Raw genomic sequence first — 25,315 nt, 5'->3', positions numbered from 1 at the left:
GAAGAAATACTGAGGGGAAGGGAGTATGCATGAGGTGGGGGAAAAGTTATTTTTATTTTTGTTTTGTGTTTTATTGTCGATGGGAAAGTTAAAAGTGTGTCGACAAAAAAAGATGTGAGTGTTCTTCTAAAAAGACTTTAAACTATAGTTTAAAGTCTATTTAGGCTCTAAATAGACTTTTTAAAAATCAGATTCAATTCGTTGCCACTTAACTTTATTTTCTGTAGCCATGCCATTGCAATTTTTGAAAATTCCTTCCCACCCCATCCCGCAGTCAGCATAATACCTGTTTCAAAATTTACCCTGACCAGACTAGTCAGACTCTGACATTGATTATTGTTCAGTTTCTGGAATCTAAAATATGTTCAAGAGCGTAATGAGTGCCAGGAGAACCTTACTACAGATATTTATAATGTGCGTAAAAAGTGAATACCAGCACGACATTGTCAGTTCTTAAAGAGATGTGAAAACTAGGTAGGTGTTGCAAATCAGTGATGGATGAAGTGGATCATTTCCTATATGTAAGGGGCTCGGGGATCCTTTGGGATCTAAAGTGTTATACAAATATTAGGAATTATTATTAATTATCATGAACATTTTCCAATCACTGTGCATTTTCGGTGTTTTGTAACATATACCTCTTTCAACAAGATGCTACAGTATATGAATACTCATGGGACCTTTCCTTTTTTTCTTTATATCAACATCTATATTTTAATTGTAGTATTTAATGAGATCAGGAAAATTACCTATACATGAAATATAATTTGCTGTGTGGTGCACAACAAATTATTAAATCCGCAACAGTTTAAAGTTGCGGTTATATTCCGACACAGCTCAGTCTGAACTCTACGTTACAATTTGTAAATGTCAAACCTTTTTTATTGGTCATTTTCAAAATGTGGTATCCTGCTTACTCCAAATAGGTTCTACTCTTTAAATTGATCTAAAGATATTAAATTCATAATACTGTACATATTCTAAACAATTGTTGAATACTAGATTTTTTATATTTAGGATTTCATTTATTGAGACTGCATCAGTAATTTGTTGTTGCTTACATTGTTCACGGGGCTTTCCAACAATCTATAAATTGCCATGTATTGAATTATGCTAGAAGGATTCAAGTAAAAAGAAGACTAAATGACACTTGGCATGGAGCTTCAGTCTGTTGTATTTCTGTTTAGATTAAGATTGTTCCCTTGTGCCTGTTTGTACAAGGGGATCTAAGTATTTGTCTGGACATTGTTACATGTTAAAGTTAAATTGGCAACAAAACCATACAAATACAGTACTGTGCTAGTGGATAATACCCAGTATACTTTGTGTAGAATGTCACTTTCAGTGTCTCAGTTGCTGTATTTATATTTTTTAAGCATTTGCTTAAGGTAGCAGGTTTTACAGTACTTGTTGATTTCTAACTTGCAAACCGGTACCTATATTTTATCCAAATTAAGTATTTGGAAGAACAAACATTTGAAATCTAAGACGATACCTGTAAAATAATGTGATCATGTGTATGGAAGTTTTAAATTAATTAATTTGTCAATTTTATAAGTGTTCAGAGGACAGCACCTAAAATGCTCTTTACATAATACAGTTTGACAGTATATTTGTACTAATAACCCCTAAAAGTGGTAATAAAATACTCTCAGCTCTACTGTACAGATGATTAATATCACCAAAGTAATTAAATTCCATTAGGCTGGGGTTCACTTGCCCAAGGATTCAGTGCCAGACTTTAACAGATCTCAAGTGAGGACCAAAGACTAATGCTTTTTAAAGCTTTGCTTCGCAAGTAAAATCCCAAGGAAATCTGCATTAACTTAGGACATCTGCTTGTTGTGATTGTTCAGGTATTGATGCATTGGATCATTAGAAGGGCAGCGTGAACTAGTATTTTCCTGTTGACAAGGATCTTGCTCCAGGAGTTGTTAGCTCTCGCTGCAATGGGGAAAAGGGCAGCCAAGACACTTTTTTTGCACACTGGCTTTGACTTACAGAATTATTGCTAACTATACACTCTACGGTGGTAGGAAGCAGCATTTTGCCCCTAGCCATTTTTTTTCGAAGATCAGAGCCAGCATACCTCTGTCTCCTGCTGTTTTGTAGCTGTAGATTCCTAAAGGCTGGCATTATTGTAGTCAATGAACAGTTTGCCCCTTTTCAGATGGCCACAGTAATGACCCACTTGGGAGGCAATGGTTAGGCATTACTGTCTATGTGGCCAGGTGCCGCAACATAAGCATTTCATTAAATATTGAAGCAATGGTTTTCAGTTACAGTGGCAAAAAGGAAATTTGGCCACATTCCAAAAGCAACTAAAATATGTGTCTATTTTTTTTTCCTTCAGCCTCTTCTAATCACTTTCTGGTTTTACCTGACCTTTCTGCTGCTAATTAGCTGCCTTCCTGAAAAGCATTATGGGTAATATATCTTAGGTAATACAGCTTGCCACTTTACGCACTGGTAATCATTCTTAATGTATGAATGATTTATTCAGTGGAACCATTTCTTACAATCTTAAAATACACAAACCATAAAATACACCCCAATTATTACTTCACTTTCAGAGCCATAGAAGGGTACATGATTTTTTTTGTAATTGTAATGACATTGAAGGTGCTACCCGTGCTGGGCTAAACAAGGCAAAACTACAGAATCTGCAACTGCTTCGCATAAGTGATTACTCGTTTGAATGGAAATAACACACATGCACAATCCGTCCAAATACTGTGAAATGCCACACGAGCATCAATATCACTTTCCCAGTCATTCACCAGATGATTATTGTATTGTCTTCACCTGAATGCTGAAGATGGATTTATACCATGTTTCATACTGTATATGACTGAAGGTAATCAAAATGTCCTGTAAACAAGTCTGTATTTGGAAAATATGATATGGTTTTGTTTTCCTTCAGTGGAACTATTGAATATGATTGCTCTATTTTTCAGTTTTGCTCTAACACTTTGGGTGGAGGGGAGTTTGCTAAATACAGTATATAAAGTTTATAATATTTTTATTATGAAGCAACAAGGCAGTCTCAACATTGCAGCACAGCCCTTTTAGTATTATGTTTTACTGGATATTTCTTTCTGATTTCCTGTTTCTCTCAAGGCCATGCAGTGCTGCATTTAGTTGTACATGTTTTTATAAGTGAGCATCTGTACTGACCTGCTACCCATGGTAGTATCCTGCTCCACAACATCTGTCCAAGATGCAGGATAGGACTGAGCCTCATGGCTCTCCTGCACGCTCCAGGGACTTGATGTTGACATGTACCTTGAGGTGTTGAACACTTTAGATTTAATGGATCAGACAGTTAGTTTTATAGGAAAGGCATAGGGCCTTGTGTTCACTCTCTCTGTATGCTTTATTGGCTAGTTAAACCTGCAGTCTTAAAATCAGTGTTAAGTTATCTGGTTTTGTAGGCAAGTGAATCTTTTATTGTACATTTATCCGTCTATATACTGTATTTGTTTCTCTGAGGCAAAGGATGCTTATTTGGTTTCCTTCTGTACTAACCTTAGAATATCAAGGCATCCAGTGAAATGGATTCACCAGGCGAGTCACCTCTCTTCTATTTCTGGGCTGGAATGAGGACAAACTCAATCGAAAGTGAACTGCTATGATTGGCACATACTGTACTTGGCCTATCCCTTTCAGTACTTGGTTGGCAAGGGGCGAATCCTGGATTTCATCTTGTGATTTTCTTGGTAATGGGTCCTATCAGATGGGGGCAAACAGCAGGATGTGTCACATGTGAAAACTTGCTTGCTTTAAAACCTTTCATTTTTACCTCATTTCATCTTCTTATCCTCATTTCATATCTCTGTCTACTGTACTGTATGTTGTCCGGAAGAAAGTGAAATTGCTGCCCTTTTTCCACATCATGTTACACTTTAGGCAGCCATACTTGGGGTCATATGCAGTGCTTCACATGACTGAGAATCCTTTTAGGCTCTTTTCCCTTTTCCCCTATTCTCTCCTTTTTGTGTCTAGTGTGATGTCACTACTTCTGTCTTTCTTTTACAAAGTTTGCCCTGCCGAAGATGGCGATGCACAGATCACTGGCTGGTTGACAGGACACCAGCAATTACTGAAGCAAGATCATCTGTGCAACCTGCTCTAGATCTCCCAGCATTTAACCAGCATGGAATGAATCTGTCCCTGGTCTTAAGACTTGCTACTAACTTATTTTTCAGTAGAGGAATGAAAAATTCCCCTTTTCCTCTCTTTTGTTCCAAAGGGAAGAAATTGTTTTTGTTTTGGAAGGAAAAAAATTGCACTTGTACGGATTGGAGGAACTATGCACATATACTGCAGAGTAAGCCCTACACAGAAAGAGATCATTTTTTAAAAAATCTGGCAGTTCCTGCCATTGTCAAAGGGGGCGCCAGACTCAAGGTCCACAACCTATGCTCGCTTCCTCCACCAATTTTTGATGTGATATCACACTACTTTAATAATGAAATTAAGTGCAGAAAAGGTGACATAATGATCAACATAATCATAATGGTAGTGTGCCTTCCTGCTTGTCATTGTCCTGCCTTTTAGCTGTCTTTGATCTCTCTGTCCAGCTGTGCATTATTCCATAGATCCCTCCATTATCAGAAAATTGCTTATTTCTGGTAATGGTCACAGCAACTCGGAACTTATCCTAGATGTGTTAAGGTCTTAGTGAGGCTAAGGCCAACCTCATGGCTGGGATATCAGTCTTTCATGGGACTAACATATACAGTAATGAATTAGAGACACCTACTAACTTAGCAACCATGTTTTTGGAAGATGGGAGAAAACCATCGTTTGTGGTGAAAACACACACAAACCTCAGGAGAAGAAACAAATTCCAGATTTTTCCCCAATCCAGAAACAAACTCAGGGCCCAAGAGCAGTGAGGCTGTTTCACTAAATGCCACACAGAAAAATAATATGGTTGTGCTGTATTGAACAGCTGGTTCATTTTAAAACAGATTTTATGTATTGTTCTTACAGGTTTTTTTCAGTTGTTATGAGATCTCCAGTCTCATAATCTTATTATTACAGGCACACACAGTAATGTATGAAACTGAGGTGAAAGAGGGCACGAATCTATACAAGTGCAAATGTTTGAGGATGAGCTGTGCAGCAGAACGAACATCTTTGATACAATAAATCTGTTTTTACTCCTGATGTTTGTATTGTTATTAGCTCATTTTTTAATACGTTAGAAGGTTTTCTAAGGCTGCCACGATTCTGAGATGTCTTTTGTCTTCAGGCCCAGTAAATTTACATCATGCTCATAAAAGACATGAATCTGAAGTTTATAATAGCAGCAGCAAACTATTCACATAGCAGATGAAACAAAACCTTTTAAAGCTGCTAGTATATCATGAAGAACGCTTCATATAACAGTGCAATCAAAACATTGGTCTATAATCTTACCCCTCACGTGTCAATGATGGTTTCAATCAAATTAAGTGGGAGAAAAATGTGATAGAAAACTATTCATCAGGCAAAGGTAAAATGAGTGGTCCATGAGTATATTATTGCAAAATGTATTATTATAATTATTATTATTTAATCATTCTCAAAGCATATTGTGGTTGTAGAATAGAATGGTTAAGCAATAAGTAAACGTCTATTGTTTGGAAATACTGTACCTGGAATACAGAATGTCTGTGAATGTGCATCTCCCAGTTAGATTAACATCATTGCAGGAATGTTAGAAAAGCAAAATGTGTTCGGAAATGTATTGTCCCAGTCCCCTAAACATCAACAAGAAATATTGCTGCCTGATGAAAAATGATTTCTAAATTAAACTGTGTTTTTATTGCAAAAATAAAGCTTTTGGAATGCGACAGGGATGTCAGCATGCCAGTTTTTAGATAATTTGTTATCTGTGTGCTGTGTGCTCCATATACATGTCAATTATTACACAAATTATAAAAAAGAACTCAGATATGAATCTTTTAGATGATGCTTTACTGAAATTCAGTGCTTGAAATTCAGTTTAAAGTTTTGTTTTAGTAGTTTTACAAATGATTTATCTATTGTATTTGAACTATTTTCTGTTTGGGTTTTTCAAATTGTCATTCTCCATGAATACACACACGTCAGTTTTTATGTTTCTTAAGTCAGAAACTTTAGGTTTTTATATTATGAATCTTAGTTTAACTGCGGGTGAATCATCATGTCATTGTTTTGTTCTTGCTTTCAAAGTTAAATTGACTTTTTAAACATTATGGACCTGGCATATTAAAATACAATTCAAGCAATTTGCATCCTATTTTGTGAAGTTTTAGCCAGGTTCACATTTTAAAACATTTTGTCTAATTTATAATACAATTAGCCTAGATTCTTCTCCGATAAATAAAAAAGAATAAATTATGAATTAATGCATACTATTGAATAAACCATACTTTTAAATAAAAAAGACTACTTTGTTTGCTGGTCTGCAAATTTCTTTTGGACATAATCAAATAAGAATGAATAAATTGGTTAAAAAAACATGCCGTTCTACATAAAAAGCACATCAGTTAGGTATGATTTAAATAGAAAGGACAATTTATTGCTCTAAGGATTTATTCAATTTAACTCTGTAATTGCTAGCAATCCATGTGCTCATTATATAACAATTTAGTGCATTTAACACCAGCTGTTATGGAGTTAATGACATAAACTGAAGACAGGATGGAGTGCCCTAAATTAATAGTCAGAATGTAATATTTTGTTCTATGGACTTCAGGCTATTTTCTAGTTTTGTTTACTTTAAAAAATATTTGTTTAAAACATGGTTTTGACATGTACTCACTTCTTCCTTACAAAAAGAATGTGCAAACAAATATTGGAATACTTAAATATTTTGGACTGATAGAGCTGGATAACTAGTTTGAATGCCTAGATTTTAAAACTAAATAGCAGTTTTATACCTTTCATTATCATAAAACATTTTTTTCCTGTGTGGAACTGTAATGGTACATCTGTTATTGAAAATACTGCAATTCCACTTATTTAAATATTCAGAAACTTGGAACTGGTATGTCACAATGCGTTGTTATTAGTAGTATTATTGTTATTGAATTCAATTTTCTAAATTTCTTCTTTTAAAGAAGAGATCATGGCTAATTACCCAGCCTATATTGTGACCTACCAAATGTTTCACAAGGTTATACCCCATTGGCTGTTTGTTGCCTGGCAAAGAATACTGATGTTCACAAAGCAACGTTATCCAGGAAAACAGGAATCCTGATACTAATTAGTAAGCTGTCTTGTGTTATCCAATATGAATCACTGATAGTATTCCAGAGTTCCCAGAATGACCAAACTTTGTTAAAACAAAATTAAATTGAGCGAATATTAGTTGTCTTTTTTTGCGGTTTAAGTATTTTTTTTTATTTTAATATATTTAGAAATATGTGGCTTTTTTGTGCTGCAAGAATAGAACACTATTTCCTTATAATATGAGCATTCAAAAGGCTAACACTAGTTTGTTTTCATGACTGCAGCTATATTCAACTTTATATATACAAAGATCTGCGATGGACTGGCAACCCATCCATGGTGTATGCTAGCTTGTGCACATTGCTTGCTTGGACAAGCTCTGACTCCGGCTCTATAAGCATGTATTGGATAAAGCTGTTGGAAAATGTATGGATAAATATACAAAGATCAATATCTGATAATGCAAACTGAACTATATAATAAGGTCTTAAGTTTTAGATATATACTTTTTAATATAGCACATCGGTGTCTGTTCCAATAGTTCATGCTCAAGCATTTTCTGAGCTGTGCTTTGACAAAATTTTACCACATTTTGAAATGTTAAGTGCCGCACAGAAAAGTGTTGGCCTGGAAACAAGGTTTGCTTTTTCTCTCATGGTCAGCATGCCATTATTACACTTCTTGAGGTCAAGTTGTGTGCCCTTTTGCTTCCATTTGTGTTGCTGAAGAATTGAACAGCATTTTGATTTAGTAAAAACAGAAACATGTTTTGTTGTACAAAGTGAATCAATACACAGCACAGAATCATCCTTTGCACAGAAACATTTGAACAGAGCAAGCCAATCTGTCTCGGGAACATGCAGCTTTAAAAACAGCTGTTAAAATACTTAACTTTTTTTTTTGCTTCAGCCTGCTATTAAGAAAGTGTTAGCAAGTCACCTCCTCCCCCACAACCCTTACATTTTGTCTTGGAGCAGTGCTGATATTAACGGGAATAGGTGCCTGCTAATTATAAAGATGGCTGAAACAAGATTTCCTCTTGTGAATCCATTTAATAACTGATTGTTTACTATCTTTTTCTGTAAGTATAAAATTTTAATTATGGTACTGACAGGAACTGTGCGTGATACAGTGCTCTACATTTATCACTGGGAGAGGGCCAGTTGCGGAGCTGTTTGACTTTGGAGAAATCCTGATGCGTTTGCAATGTTGAGCAGCAGGTGCCACATTATTATGTACAGAAAAGCAATTAGGAAGCATATTGGATGAATGGGGAGTGCATTAATATTAGCAAGTACATTTGTCAGTGGTTTTGATGCGAGTCTTTTTCTTTTCTTTATGCAACATTAAGATTGTGGCTCTCATAAATTCTCTCCTTAAATTGCCATCTGTTCCCTTGTCATGCAGTGGTGAAATGGAGAAAAAAAAAAGTTTTCTTTGAGAAAAGAAGAATTAAAAAAAAATCCTATGAGAAAGATATAGCGGACCATTGTGGAAAGGGTAGTGCAATCCTTTTGCACCCACTTTTTGTTTGGAATCAAATATTTGTTTCTATTCAGTTTACTACCATTCAGTCTATACAGTATATGATAATATTAGCCCTGTTATTTGCTTATTATGCTAACATACTGTATTATTTAAATATAATAAATTAAATGAACAGTCATATAAAAAATGCGAAACAATAAATTGTTACAAATATTTTTACATGACACGATTGCTAATGTTTGTTCTTTGGGTTTATTTGGTTTATGAATCTGAAGAACCTTGGGCTGCACAAATTCTTGCACAGTCGCCAAATTTAGGGACTATCTTCTTAGTAACATGGATAGCTTAATGACACTACTTTCAACAACTGTCATATGGAGATTACTTTTACTAAGTCACATGCCTAGAGGCAGTATAAGTGAGAGCAGAACTGAGGAAAACCAGTTAATAATTAGCCAGCCTGCAGTGAGCGTTAAGCAGTTTAATCCAGAAGGTTGTTATATCAGAGCAAAAGTTTAGATTGCTCCAGGATGAAATAAAAAGTGACATACTTTGTAAACAGTTTGGAAATGTGGTGCATGTGTGTTACGTTTAATTGCTTTCTTTAATTCATTACAACTCGTACTATATGGAAAGTCTTTTGCCATTTCACTTAGCCACAATCTGGTCTTTACACAGATTTAGGGGATGAACTCTAACATTGGTGAATGCATACAGCATGTCAATACAGGTACTATTTCGTATGTGTCTGCTGTGCCTTTATTAATGATATTTCAACAACAAAAACGTGCTGATACCTGCAGTAATGTACAGCATAATTTAAATCCACTGCTTAACTGTGGAATTAGGACTTAAAGGTTCAGGTCCATGTTAGTACTATTTTTCATCCTAATTCAGTTTTAAACACAAAAATATAAAATGATGTATCCTTTGCTGCCAAATTGTTATCCTATGACTTTTTCTCCATAGCTTTTCTGAACTGTTACTGAACTTTTTCCAAGGCAGAACTTGGACACACTGTGAATGTTTCCTAACAAGGAATAACATTTATCTAAAGAAATGAAACTTCTATTGTCATAAAGCAATTATTGGAATGAGTTTTGTAATTAAATTCTTTTTTTTTCTTTTAAATGGTGGCTCAACATGAAAGTTTCTCTGCATTTCTAAAGTATTTGCACACCCTTAAGTGAGCTGAAAGACTCCAAAATAAATCATGATGTTTTAAAAGGCTTTGCTTTATTATTAGTCTTGTTAAATGTGGCTTGTGTCGGTCATTATAACAAAACCAAACTGCTGCTGTTTCACCCTGAAGGGACAGTTTTTAGCACTGAGTCTATTATTAAAAACTTTAGCCTTTTGAAAACAATTCCCAAATATTTGTATTGCCAGATTTGTCAGCCAGCTAAGATTTAGCAGACATGTCAGTAGCTGCAGCCATAATCTGTCTAACAGACATTGGCTTGGAGATTAAAGATCAAGAGAGTTAAAAAGTTTTGATACTATATGCCAAAATTCCTTCATAAATAAGCACGTTTAATGTGGGCTGCCTTTAAAGACCTCCATCGTAGATGTTTATAGCTTAAAAGCTGCAATGTCCCCTTTGAAAAAGAAAACTTGGCACATTCACTCAACCTAATGTTCTGAATTAGCCAGTGCCTTTTTGTTTTATATCTTGTGGCTTTCCTTAAGCAGACTAATTTATGAATGCTCTACTGTGTGAGCTGTGTCTGAGATTTCATATTACAATCTCCACTAACAGGACTTATCTGTCAGTGGCTTCCTCAACAGGTTTGTACATGATCTAGGTCTATTATATTTTTAAATACCTTCTCATTATTATTCATAGATATAATGTGCTTGAGATTTTAGCTCCATTTATGAATTGCTCTGTAACCTCTTTTAAGAGTGCCATCTAATTGATCTAATTCTGCAGCAATGGGTCTTCCCTGTTATTATGGATGATCTGGAAGCCAAAGTTGGTAAATGCATTAATAATGTGCACTACTTACCATGCTCGAATGGAGTGAAACATAACTACAGGGGGCGCATGAAACCATTGTTAGTGACATTATTGTTCTGCAAAAAAAGGCTCTGATAAGTTATTATATACAGAACAGTGAACCGAGAGCTGTAAGACAAGCCGATGTTACAGTGATAGGACAGTGACGCAAATTATTTAAGCATGATAGGAGTTAAATTGGACCAATCTGATTTACATTACTGTAGCACTTTCACAGAACTTTATTTTGAGCTAGTGAGGTGGGGGACTACTATTGCTTGTATTAATCTAAAGCATCACATGGAACTTTTTCTGAGTTTCTGAACTCTAACCAGAAATGTATAGTTTTTACTTCCTCTGTCTATATATGCATCCTATCAAAATATATTATTTAAATACAGGAGCCTAAAATATATAATACAAGCAAACATATTCAGTTATTAAAGAAAATTGACTACAAAAATCATTTGTAGACTAAGAACCATTTCTATTTTAGATTTAAATTGTATCTATTTCCCTGCCGATACATTGTATTGGAGCTTTGAAAAGGTACTTGTTCACGCATTTTATATGAAACAATCTGTGCAAGTCTGTTATTGCAAATAGAAACTGTTTAATTTGAACACACTCTCAAAGTTTTACTTTAATGACAAATTTAACTTTAATTTAAATGCAATATATTTAGCTCGTCAAATTGGTGTGTTTTCATAAATTCACCAAATGAATCACGTTATGAAAAATGATTAATGGTGTGGTGCTTTGAATGCAGTCGTAATGTATAATTTAAAAAATGTCTCATGTATTTGAACAGGAACATTTACTGTTTTATATATTCAGGATTTGTTGATAAATTGACTAATTAAAGTCTTTTTTGGACATTTTTCTAAATGTTTTTTTTAATAAATGTACTGTATTTGAAACTTTTGGTTTTTTAGGAATAACACTTCCCACTATAAATACATAATACTTATGTCATATTATGTTTTTAGCAACTGAATAAATTTTCCTTTTTAGAAGATTCTTCATCAGAGCTTTTACAGAACAACTAAAAATGAGTTGCAGTTGAAATTGACGAACAGTAGACAAAACACAGATGCCGAATTTTAAAGTTGAGAGTTTCATTTGAACACACAGGAATGAAAGCTTTGAGTAAAGTATAGCAAAACATGTATTGCTGTTTGTAAAAGGTTACTGGGATATCCTTTTTATCCTCTACTTGGAAATGAGTTGAATGTGTTGGCAGTTTGAGATTTTAGCATCTTACCCATCATGAACATTATACAACTTGTCAGAATTGCCCAATATGCATGTACTGTACTATATGCAGAGTTTAATTTCAGTTATGTTCTGGCTTCACTAAACAATCGACCTAAAACAATTTAAGTTTTAAATTTTGTAAGGTTTTTAATCATTAGTAAAAATTAGAATACAAATTCAGCTTTTATCTTGTAAAAATCCTTATTTTTTGATGCTTGCAAGTCAGTGTATTTATGACATTGATTCTGAACTAGGCTAGCTTTGACGTGAAGTACAAATTTTATAGTAAGGCATGTAAATCTTCTTATAAAGAATGTAGAGCATAGGAAGTTGGTTTGAATCTTTGATCATTAAATTTATTGTAGTATTTCCACAAGGAGAGTTTAGGGACTTTGGATCTAATGATGTAAGGCTCATATATATGCCTTAAGATCCTTTCCAAAGCTTAGCAAATGAATCTCACTCTGACTGTAAATACCCAAAGTGTTTAGTCAAATGCAAGCAGTGAATTCTTCCATAGTTATTGAATGGTTCAGTGACTTTGAGGTTAGCTCTTATCAGCAAACTCATTTATGAAATGAACTAGATGAAAATTCAGCCATGCAGAACTGCAACCTTAGACAATCTGTGAATGCCTAGTGTACAATGAAACATCTAAGACCACTGCTGGTGTTGCTACTTACAGTTCATAAGAGTACCCAGAGAACCAAAACACAATACTCTGGGTGGTTTTGTTTCATGTTTCACTTTGTCATTTGCAAACAGAACATAAGAGAAGAAAATTAGAAAAAAATATCATTCCATATTTTTTTTTTACATTTGATGTGTGCATTTGCAGGTGAAGGTTTTCTTTCTTATAATTCATTGTATACTGAAAATACCATGCACAACAGCTTCTGTAAGACCTTTGAAATTTTCTCACCTTCTACTCCTCTGGCAAGGTCAACACTAAAAGGCATCTCAGAAAGCTTTAATCCTTCTCTCATATAGGCAAGTGGAAGATATTTGAGTTGCATGAATTGCCCCTGAAATATATAATTTTCTTCAAATGCACCTTCCTCTTGAATTTGTCTATTTCCGTTGTGCCCTTTCCAATATAAGGCGCGACTCTTCCTATGTACTGTTGCTCACAAATCATGCCGTGAATCCCTGATCTGAGGGTAACAATTTGCAGCTGGTATGCATGAGTAAGCAGAGAATTTCTTTATCCATTTAGAGTGACCAGGCTGACTATCAGATGAGAAATGACTAAAGCACTGTTTAAAAAAAAGAAAAAGATGCCTGCTACACGTTGTTCTGGAGCAGGTTCAGGTTTAATGGAAAAAAATTGCTGTGACTTTTATTGTTTGTTTTGTACAGTAGTTCTGCTGTCAGAGCACAGCAGATATACTTGCATTTCTTGGAACAGTTGAAGACCAGTAGTGGTTTCATATGGAAGCAGTTTTGCTTTGTGTGTGTATGTTACAGTGAGGATTTCTTTTTACCAAATAAGAAAACTGTTAGCTTTGATCCTTTTTATGTGGCTGAAGAAAACTATAACAAGATCAGCAGATTGTGTTTTATCACACATGAGAATTTAAATGGTCCCACTTCTGCTATGAAAAGCATATGATCCTTCCAATCTGCCTATGAATTCAAATAGGCCTTAGATGGGATTTTAGACTCTCAGGTGTGTCTGTTGATTTCATAAAAGAGTTAAATATAGAACAACCTCTTCTGCTAAATGAAAGGACAAATACATATTTATTGTAAATATTTATGGAGAGGTACTATTAGCATATTCATCCAACAAGTTGGACCATCTCCAAAAGATGTTCTGGTTATCTCAGATATTAAATATATTTTATAGAGAGAACTGCTGGAGCTACTTTTAAAAGTTTTAAGTAAATATATGACCAGAAATGTATTTTCATAAAAAACTAACCTTTATCAAAAAGGTTGGAGTTGGAGTGCGTTGGAGTGGCAGCTTCTATACCCTAAGACCCAAAGGCTTAAGGAACTTCATTATTGAGCAGAACCAACAACAAGTTGTAGATATAATATTCAGTACTTAAAAAAGTGAGTTGTTTGTATAGCTGATATTAAAAAACACTGTTTTTGTTTTAGAGCTCTATGGTTTAAGTTCTGAATGTTCAGCATTTATGTACTGTATGTACAGTATGTACTGATGGGGAGATTCCTAGTTATACATCCACATACTGTACATTGTAAGTAATGCATTGAGTAAGTATACAGTAGCTCGCATTGAGTGTGTATTCTGCAACCATGAGTTCACAGTTTTACAAAGTTGTTTTCCTGTCCAACCTTGTCTCTCATCTCTGCCCTCTAGGTTTATATAAATTAATTTTTTTCAAATTCATTCAGTTCTACAAAAGCTTGCCTGGAGAAGTGCACCTGGCCTCTTGGGCTTTCAAAGGTAGGAACAATGGAGTAAAAGAAGCATTGCCTGCCAGCTCTTTCATTTTATGGTATAATCCATGTTTAGTGGTGTGCTCCTACAAAATACTGTTCAATAAAAGCAGGTGCTTTAGAATTAACTAAAGTTAACCATTTTTTGCATCTTTTTCATATTCACTGTGGTCTCAGGTCAGACTGCTTTAAAAATTAAACCTCCATAGACCATAGTTAAAAATGTCTCTCTTCCATTTCCTGTCCAGAACTGTTCCTCGTCTTTACAAGAAATCCAGAACACATTTTGAACTCTTACCCCAAGTTAATAATTTGGTGTCTATGGCCGAGCCAAGACAGAAAATTAAAAGTAGATCTATGAGATCTCCAAACAGAAGGCACGTGTATGGAAAACTATTAATAAAAAAGAGATTACATGACATTTCTAGTACTAAAGGTACCCTATAGATAGCAATATACCATATATACACTGCATGTACTCTATATACTGCATATAGTATAAGGTAGTGTACTGCATGTGTACTCCACAGATAAAAGGAATAAAAGGGAGGTGACCCAGATGTGATAATATGGGTCAGGGGAGTTTCACCCCCCAGTATAAGTTACTGTAGCCACAAGGGCACTGCCCTGATTAAAATGAAATTGAGAATGGGAATTGAAGTGCCATATCCTGCTGCTCACCTTTCTTAATCGAAGTAAACCACAATTCCACAGTTCCCCATTAGCGAACATTCATTAAATGCATATATTTTGTAAAAAAAATTAGTAAGAATCAGAACTTCCCATGATACGCAGAAAAACAGTAACTGTGAAGAGCTGCTCTTTTGTGTCAGTATTGCCGTCTGAAATTGACCTACAAAACTCTTAGTGAAGACATGGTATTTGCTCGGGCCTGTGAGTACACTCCTGGTCTCAGAACCAGGAGATAAGCTTTAATGCCTTATAGGTACACTGTTTGCTGAGATAAATTAGTTCTTTGAGGAATTAATATCGAAGACTCCGGGAGTATATTATGTCTTAAAATTGTGCACGTTTGTTTTCAAATAAATACTAAAATAAATATTTAATTATGTTTTAATACATTATTTCAGTATTTTCAGTCACACATTTTCTTTTTGCTCAATTTTTCACTAAATGAATCTGGACAGATTGAGAAAAAACTCATGTGAAGGCTATTGATGTACAGGCAAAGAAACACAACCAGCATTTAGTGGATACAGAATCATTAACTCTTTGGGGATGGTTAATGGAATGTACCTAACATTTCCCATAGAGAATAGCCATCTAATTATAAAATGCTCAAGAACTTCCATAATTATTTCTGTAGACTGTTAGATACTAGCTGTAAGATCTGATGTTGTGCTTACAGTACAGTATGTACTGTAGCAGATAGTGACTTTTCTGAAAGTGAAATGAAAGCTAGGGATTCCAGGACCAAAAATAAAATCATATGTTTGACTGAGTCAGTGCCACAGGGACACAGAAATTTTGATATGTCAAGCAGATAGAGGAGGTTTGTTAACTTGCACCTGATACAGTATGTAACACTTTATGGTACACTGAAGTATTTTAATGGATGGGGTAGATGGATTTCTGGTGCAATTAAGCAAGCAACACATTTTAAAGCAGAGGAAGTTTGCAGTCAGACACTAAGAAATTAAGATCTGTTATTAAAATAGTTTAACAATACATTTTAATTAATGGAATTGGAACATAGCAGTAATCTTCACTGGAACAATTAAGTGCATAAAGACTAAACTAAATATTAAAAAGAATAAAATGAAAACATGACATTACAATATAATGCATAGCCAAATGTTCAAGGTGGAAAATGGATCCATTTTAATTTTAAGTAGTCTATATGTTTTGAACATGGGTATTTTGCGCATATTTAATTCATTATATATTTGCTTTGCAGGTGCCCTGTGTTGTGTGATCTACAGTGTTTTTGATATTGTACAAGATATTGTACAACATAGAGCAGATACAATAATTATATTATAGAAAGTGCAACACAAGTGCCATGGGAAAACAAAACCAATATGTGACCCATATTTCCAGTGAAAAAGTGCAACAACTGAATTACCTTACCAGAATGAGAACTCATAACATTACATTTAGAGCAGTACAATGCAAGAGTTACTGTAGGATATACTGTAGTTAATAGCTGAGTGGACACAGGTGCTGTCTAAACAATGTGTCTTGAGAAAAGGTGCCAAAAGGTGATGAGGAACAGAGCAGTCCTAGTTCATTCCACCGAGGAACGAGGGTGGAGATGAGGGGACTCTGTGACTGTTGGTCAAGAGGAGACGGCAGAAGAGTGCCAGATAAGAAAAGTCCAGGGAAGAGGAGAGGAAGGGGTTAAGAGTGACACCAAGGCTTTTGTCGGGACAGGAGGGGGAGAGGGTGGTGGAGTCAAGAGGAATAGATACTGTATAGAGAGGCCTGCGGAGGGGGCAGAGGAGGAAAAGAGGAAAAGGAGGTTGGAATTAGAAAAACTGGAGATTGGTACACAGAACAACAGTATTTATAGCTAATGACATGTGCTGTGTTATTTCCTTTGGGGCATTTTGTGACCACTACACATGGAAGATGAACAGGGAGAATCCAAATTTCTATTCAGAGAGGGATTAGTGGTGAATTGAGTGTATTGACAGGATATTGAAATAACTAGAAAAATGTTAATCTCCAAGATGGCACCCTAACTATTAATTAAGGGGATACTTTTTATGTACTTTGTTAAATAATCTTCTTTAATTGTAATTGTTAAAAGGCAACCAATGTTTAAATACTGTATGTAATTCTTTAAGAAATACATCTTAAACTATTTTATACAGGTATAAGAATAGTATTTAATTTTCTGAATGAGAAGCAGAAGTTGTCAGTTTTACATGTTATTATAATCTTATCTCATACTGTAGACTTATTTAAAAACAGGATAATATTCACCCAAATATATACATTTAAGCCTTTACAAAAACAGGTTCATAATCATAAATGAACACAATTTCTGGGTAAATGCCACAAAGGAACACTTAAGCCTGCTCTAAACATTGTAAAGCACAGAACTGACAATTTGAATAACAGAAAATGTTATTGGTTTTTCATGTTTTATTCTCATCAGAATATATCACTTTATTGAAAAAAGAATGACTAGATATTTAACTAACTGGATAGTCGCCAGCTGTTTTAGACATGTAGGACCAGTGCCAAGGCAGACTTGTACAATTGATCGTGCTTGTTGACATTCATAGCTTGTTAGGATTATTCTGTATCTGAAATTAGATCAATTTGATTTTACCTCTATACAGTAAATGGCAAGTCACAAATAGAACTAATTTAGTTGTTAGAAACCTACATTAGTGCTAAAATAAAAATACAAAAATAAGCAAGTTGTTGGTGGATATTTAGTACAGCTGCTCTGGTGCTAACCCATTTCTTCTCTCTGTAAATGTGTTATTTAGCTGGAATGTATAAATGAATTTACTGCACATCCTTTCCTTTTTCAAAATGTTGTGTCAAGTAATATAAACAGGACTGGTTACATACTAGATGTTTAATATACACTCCTGCAAAGAACAGAGCTGTTTTGATTATGACAATTTTTGGGGAGTGGGAATGTTCAGGGAAATTTATTCCAAAATTGGTTACAATGGGTCACAATCTTAATAGTTAATGTAGGTTTCTTTTTTTGTTTAAGTGTTGGATGTTGCTTCATTATTGAAGATTTCATCACAAGCTCTCTTGTTCTGCAGTACAAAGTCTGGGAGGGAAAGATTAACCAGAACACAGCTTGTTTATAAACTGTGTCTTAACATGTAGGCTGCACTTTGTCGCAGGCTCTAAAAAATAAAGCAGAATCTGAAAACATCATAGCACTATGAATCTTACTCTTTTGCATCTTATCTCTTTCCATCAGTTGTACAAATAAAATTTAATTTCTTTGAGAAAGATAAATGGAGGTACTTTAATTTAAAGTGCACAAAATGCTCAAGAAGCGTGCAGGTTGCTGATGTTGCAATGACTATTCTGGTCAGTATTATACTTATACTGTACATACTGTAATGTTACATTACACTGTAAATGGAAGCATCTAAAATTGTGAGCACATTAGATTTACAAACCAGTGGCATACACTCTAACACAACAAATTATCTGTAGCTGTAGAATAAAAACTGTTCCCAAAAATTAAAGAAGAAACATTCAAGTGGAGAGCTGTTGACCATTATAGGATATTTTGCTGTCATCACCTGAAGACACTACCTTCCTGTTTTCAAAGTTGTTTAACATTTTGTATCTTACTTTTAGTATTTACCTGATTTGTCTTACCTCACTTTAGTGCAGTATTGCTTACTGAGATTGTGCATCATAGCTAACAATTGGTCAAATGAGAGATTATAAAGAGAATGTGAATTTCATAAATTGGTGGCCAGTGCATTCTATGGGAACAATTAGATGCCACCAGAAACAGCATCAATATTGATTCATTGTGGAAATTCATGCAAATATTAGTATCAATTGTTATATAAAGAACTCAAGAACCTAACTATTCCTTTGGACATTACTTTTTCATAACATAAAAGATCTCTTCTTCAGAAATGGACTCTACAAATTGTTTTAATAGATAGGACCTGTGCCTTTGAATATGCTAGAATAATTCAGCCAAATGTAATACCCATGTGTACTGGGAGCTGGCTCAAAGTAAACGTATTAAAATGAGTCTAATAGCGAGGGTGATACAGAGCTAGACCCGGCTGAGTGTATTTCTAAACAACCTCAGGCTTGGCAGAATCCAGAGGTTAACTGGACTGAGGCAGAAAAAAAGTTGTTTAAATGGGATTTTGTATTTCCAGGGTTGAATACCCTCCAGAAAGCTTGGACTCAACTGAACTCTTCTGACCTGCCAGACCTTGGCTTCAGTGCCACTACCACTGGTACTGTAAACTACTTTGATATGAATCCAGGCCCCAGAAGTAATATGGCACTAACTGAAGTTAGCAAATTAGAGACAACTGTATCAAAATTCCACATACAGGCTGTCCAGGTGCAGAGATATGTGCAACATGCAGGCTTGCAGGAATGAATGTAGGAAACATATTCTTAACATAAAGTGCATGGAGTAATTATTTAAGCTTAGAAAACTGTCCAAAAAAAGTTGTTGTTATCATATAGAAAATTATGCAATTTACTATTAAAATATAAAACTTGTGTCACAGCAGAAATGCAATGGTTTTATTATTAGTTTATTGTAACAGCTGATTTTTTTTAAAGGACATTCACTGATAACTTATTAAAAGTTAAAAGGGCCTGCACTAATCTGGTTTTAGAATTTTGACATAGAGTGTTTAGTAAAAATATAAAATGTAGCATTACTTTAAGCACCTACTGTACAGCATTTATGTATTTAAATTTAAAAACAATACCTCTGTGGCAATTTTTCCTTTCTATATTTATACACTTTTAAGTTTGAATGAAATTCATCGCAAAGTAAAAACTTTGCAGAAACTACCCATTAAATAGCATGCAGCTAATTGCTTTTCATCCTACTGTTGCACATTTTATTAGCTGTGTTTCATATATCTACTAAGAATGAGTAAATAAAGGAGAACACCTGCAGTGTGTAATTTAACATATACATTTTCTTCAACTAGAAATATTTGTAGCAATTGCATTGATTTATTTGGTTCTGCAAATTGCAATGTTAGGCTTATTTTCTTTTCCTGAAGGAAAAAGGGTAACTCATTCATCTGGTGACTAGCCAGTAAAGCTTCAGGAATAGTTGGTAAAAACTGTTCTGTATTCTGCTTAATTACATACACTATCCTGCTTCAAAGTAGCATTTGCATTCTGCAAATGAATCTTGGGTTGTTATGAAGAGATACTGTAGGTTCTGAGTTTCAGTGTGAAAGTGTTTATACTCTGTATGAATTTTATTTGATTACTGTATATGTATTTTTTTATCTTCTATGCAATACTGTATATCATTTTCTTCTGAGGTATCGCTTAAGGGTATGCTGCATTTTTTCGCAACAACCTCACTATGTTCAGTCTTTGGTCTATTTAGTGTCAGTAGATCATGAATTAACAATATATATGTTTTTGGCTTTTTGTGTTAAACTATTTTATAGATCCTGTTAATAACTGTAAAACTGCTGTAAATATGTGTGAATGTCATTTTGAGTAATCCTTCCTCTTGATACAAAATAATTACATACTTTACAGTATGTTAAAACATTAGTTTCCTAGAAAATTGTTCTAGAAGTCTCTGAGTGTTACTCTGGGTGGTGTCAGAATCAAAAGAAAAAGTGTTAAATTTCGGGCAAAATCCTTTAGGAAATATAATCATAAAATTCCTATGTTAAAATATGATTATACATGGTCAATTGGTATTAACAATCCTTAGAAATATGCAACTTGGGATGAACAGTACTGTATATCTTTAAAGAGTTTTTTTTCCTAAGGTCTGTTATTAATTGATGAAATCCTAATGATTCTAATCTGCTGCAGGGGTCTGCAGCACGTACTGCTGTGGTCTGAGTTTTATGTTTGGCTACCGCGCTGGCAGTGTCTAACAGCCCTCAAGCAGGAAAGTCATTGGACTGAGCTGCTACTGTATCTGCCTCTGGCCATTTTTTTGTTTTCCTGTGATTTTTGTGTTTTATTTTCAGGTCTCTCTCAGAAAACAAAATAAGTGTACTCTTTGACTTTCCTTGAATATATTTTCAATCTATAAACTCACAAAGTTGTGTTTGTCTTCTTACAGTGGGTTCTTGGTGAAATCCATACTTTTTAAAGATAAATTGTGTGCTCAAAGATTATGCTGCACTGCAAGTACAATGCTGAAGATAACATTTTTTTTAGCAAATCTTAGTATTAAGCCAGTTTTCCACCACATACAGTATGCTACTCGTGAAGCCTGTAGATCATAGGATTGCATTTTGTTTAATGATGTTTTTAGTGCTTTGCTACACCTACTCTAATAATCAGATGCAAGTAATATGAAAACAATTTTTACGGAGTTGTTTGTGGATGGTTACCAGTTTCAAATCCAGTATTTTAGTTATGATATTGTTTATTAATGCAGTCGGTTCTGTCATAAATATATCTGTGTTTTAGTGATTCAATGTAGTGATATGACCGGAAAGATTGAAAAAATCCTATAAATCAGAACGAAATGAAATCAGTATAAAATAATATTCCACAATCATGAAAAAAATAACATTTACACAACAGGTTGATCATACACTTTCCTGATGCAAGCTTTTTATCTAGACAAGTTAGCATTGGCACTAACCAGCTTTAATGCCAGTGCTTTGGTTTGATGAATTGCTCTTAGACTGTTCCTTTAAAACACTTTGCAATAAAAAATACCAGTTTTTAATCATATGTATTTTTTATTTGGACTTCAATTTCATTGCTTTTATTTCTGTGAATTTATAAAAAAACTTTATTTTGTAAGACTTAATTATTATCTATGTACTGTATTCATTCATCCATGTGTATGCACATCTGTCTGTCCATCATCTGTGTCTGTGGGTTGTATTTGTGTATAGCAACCTGATAGTATTTAGAATTACTCTGGCTATAGAAGCACAATAGAAGCCAACATTGAATTTTTAACTTTGGGTGACAATTAAGAAGATCCTTTTTGCTGTTTCAGTGAGCAGTAATCTTTGTATAATTACATTTAAATGAGATATTAGCATTTTTTGTGCTTACTCTTTGTTAATTGCATAGTTCACTCACCATGATGCTTGTGATAGAATCAGGAAACCCTATTGACCTGATGCTTGAAGGCATATTTGGAAATTCTGCTGCTCTTCGATTTTATTTATTTTTTTTATTTTGGCATTTTGAGGAGTCCTGCTGCTTTTATTACATTCCTGACACTTTTGTTAATAAATCATTGCAAAGTTAATGAAAATTGCATTCAGGCATATCCAAAATAATTGTGTCCTTTGTCATGCTAATAAATTGAAAGATGTTGGTCCAATGGGTGAATGCTTGCCCATTACTGTGAAGTTTCTGATGTGTGCCTGTTGCACCTCGACTTTTTTATTTCGTATTTCTAGTCAGACATTTATTGGTGTTTATCTTGGGTTTTATCAAGATGAAACTAATAGGTTTTGAACCTGTTATTCTTGAAATTGATATATTTATATATATTGGTTAGTAAAAACCTTAACCCTTTGGAATTTCCTCCAAAATATGCTACTCCTCAGAGTTAACTGAATCTAAATGAATGATAAGAAAAGGTAATCAAATGTGTTAAGCTGGTGTCTTTATAAACCTGTGAGGACAGTGAGTTCCTACATTAACTACAGGACTTGATCCTTAACAATGTCTTCGTGAGTTTCTGGATTAACTGGGACAGCATTAATAGTACATACTGTATAGTATTTCAGCTTCCTAATGTGTCAGATCGTTTTTGTAAAATAGGTAGGGAGCAAAAAAAAAAGTATTTATATTTGTGAAAGGTAAATAATTTATTGTTAAAATATTTTTATACTTCAAGCGCTAGGCTTTACAAATGAAGACTTAGTTTCATACTTACAGGTATTACCTTTATTCTGTTTTCTGTATCTGAGGCATCTATTAATCAAAATATTAAGGTTCACTTATGTATAATAAGGGATACTTGTTTTTTGTAATCATTTTTTATATTTGAAATAAAAGTCTACACATCAGGTGTCCTGGGCTACTGTTTTTTAGATATACTGTACCAGCATTTCAGCATACTGTAATATACTGTATTTTATCAGTAAAATGGTTTAGTAACATAATTATAATGCTGATGAAATTTGTGATCTTTTATGATATATTTCTAGTCATATAATTTGACACCCTACCCTCTAGGACAGAAAAGGCAGGGAGATTCAGCAGCTGCAGTCGTTAAATTTGACATGCTCTCTGACTAGAAGTCGTGTCGAGTCCTGTAGTGTGGCGCAGGTTTAACAGAAATTAAAATATGTTCTAAATACATTTTTCCTCAACAATACATTGGCTTAGCTGATGGAAGTATTCTGAATAATATCTTGATGTAGTAGAACAGTTTTAATTTCTTGAGTTTTTTTTCTTTACATAAAATTATGTAACAAAGTGGATTATATTTATATTATGATTTAAGAGGTTCCATGGTGCTGTGACACAGCTCCTGGTTTCCGTATTCAATCGATAGCAAACTGAGACTCCTTCGTTGTTAAGAAAGTTCTACGATATGGATTTTCACCAGGTGCTCCAGTTTCTTACAGTATGAAATTAAAAAAGGACAGGCAGGCTAGGTTACATGTGTCTCTCGGTTGTTACTGTGCGCTTGTGCATGTGGCTTGCGAAGGAATAGCATCAGATCCTTGGCACAGTCCAGCCTTGCACCTTATAGGGTTAGACTCTAGGTTGCTGTGACCCTTATCAGATCATGCTGGCTTTCTGATGCTCAATGCTGTACCATAGTGCACTACAAAATGCATTGAAATCCAAACGTATGTTTCTGCAACATTCAACAGATAAAAGATCTGAACAGAAATGTATTCAACCAGAATTGAACATGTGGATTAATGTGGATGGTCAACTAAAAGTGAAGACATTTGCAGTTTGTATTTTGAAAATGAGCCACCCCTTTATTTTTATATAGCTTTAATGAACCACAACATAACAGAAACAAAAAAATGTAGGACATGAAAAACAGCCATGGTTATACTTTAAGTATCGGTCAAATGCTTTAGATTACAGTACTTACTATTTTATTAGATAAATTAGAGAGTTCTTACAGGGGGAGGGAACAGCAGTCCTATTTTGATTTGGCTGAGGGGACATCTGTTTGCCTGAGGGTCAGAAGATAAGGAGAGAGAAAGAGGGGCCTTGGCTACACACATTGCCATATCGTAGGAATGTGTTTGTGGAATGCCTCAGCGTGATGAATCCTCATGAGCATCATTTCTGTACACCATCATGTGGATCTGCAAATTAGTCCTTGATATACATTATCTATACTGCTATATAAAATAGTGAGAACCTCACCTTATCTTTCTAGTAGTCCTTGAACTAAACAACTCCATTATTTTATTTTATAATGTTTTTGGGTAGCCACCCACTTGGTCACTTTGACTAGTGAGAGAAATGGTTTTGAATTGTAATTGTCCATCAGCCATATAAAAGATAGATCAAACACATGAAGTTATTATATAAAAGTTTTTTTTAAGTTCACCTCTATACATGTTTCTGAGTATGACAACATACTTAAGAGGCTGAGCTTTTAAATCCATTGTTCTTATTTGCTTCATTTGTATTATTACAACTATAGGTGACTAGGAAGTATCTCTAAGAGAGATAAAAGAGTAACATCTGGCAGTATTTTCCAGCTTCAAAGCAAAGCGGTTTTTCCTGGAATGATGGGGGCGGGGGGGGGGGGATGATCAAAGTAATCATAAAGTTTACCTTTATTTACCTTAGTTAAATAAGTTCTTCAATATTGATTGAATGTCAGTCAGCAGTCCAGAAAGACACCATATAGGATCAGATCAAGACAGAGAAAAAAGGAAAAAGGAAGAGACCAGAGGTGGAGACAGAGGATAAAGCTTGTGCCTGGCGAGAGGTTCAAGATGATCTGAAAAGACCCAACTGGACTTAAGTATTTAACCTGCTAAGAGAGCTTGCTATTTTGTGTTTTTAGGGAACTTTAGGGAAGAGTTCCTTAAAAATCCTTTCCTACTTGGTGGGAGCAATTTTAGAATAGGGAGATAGGCTCCCATTTATTTTGTGGCTTCCAAGTTTGCAGAGAGATAGAATTAACTGCGGGTTGTATCACATTTAGTTTACAAGGATGTTTATCTCTTAATGTGTCCTCTGTAGGCATTATTTATAACAGGAGGTGAATACTTGGTAACAGTCAGGGTTTTCTGGGTGGTCTAGACTTAGGTCTCTGAAACACCTTGTCTGTAAACTTGTAATGTACATAGG

At 34.5% G+C, this 25,315-nt stretch overlaps 1 long non-coding RNA gene across 7 annotated transcripts in view; it reads left to right on the top strand.

The window, feature by feature from the left end:
- The window catches only part of LOC138223889 (uncharacterized), a 455,431-nt gene that overhangs the window by 17,368 nt on the left and 412,748 nt on the right, over positions 1–25,315 (top strand). Inside the window, exon 3 of one of the 7 annotated variants that reach the window (XR_011182301.1) lies at positions 19,213–19,293. The exons of the other annotated variants lie outside the window; for them this stretch is intronic. This is a non-coding gene — a long non-coding RNA (uncharacterized lncRNA). The remainder of the gene's footprint in view (positions 1–19,212; positions 19,294–25,315) is intronic. 7 annotated transcript variants of the gene reach the window in all.

This window comes from Lepisosteus oculatus, chromosome 17, assembly GCF_040954835.1.
Source record: "Lepisosteus oculatus isolate fLepOcu1 chromosome 17, fLepOcu1.hap2, whole genome shotgun sequence".
Lineage (NCBI taxonomy): Eukaryota > Metazoa > Chordata > Actinopteri > Semionotiformes > Lepisosteidae > Lepisosteus > Lepisosteus oculatus.
The sequence above is the reverse complement of the archived record's forward strand: the minus strand, read 5'-3'. Positions and strand labels throughout refer to the sequence as shown.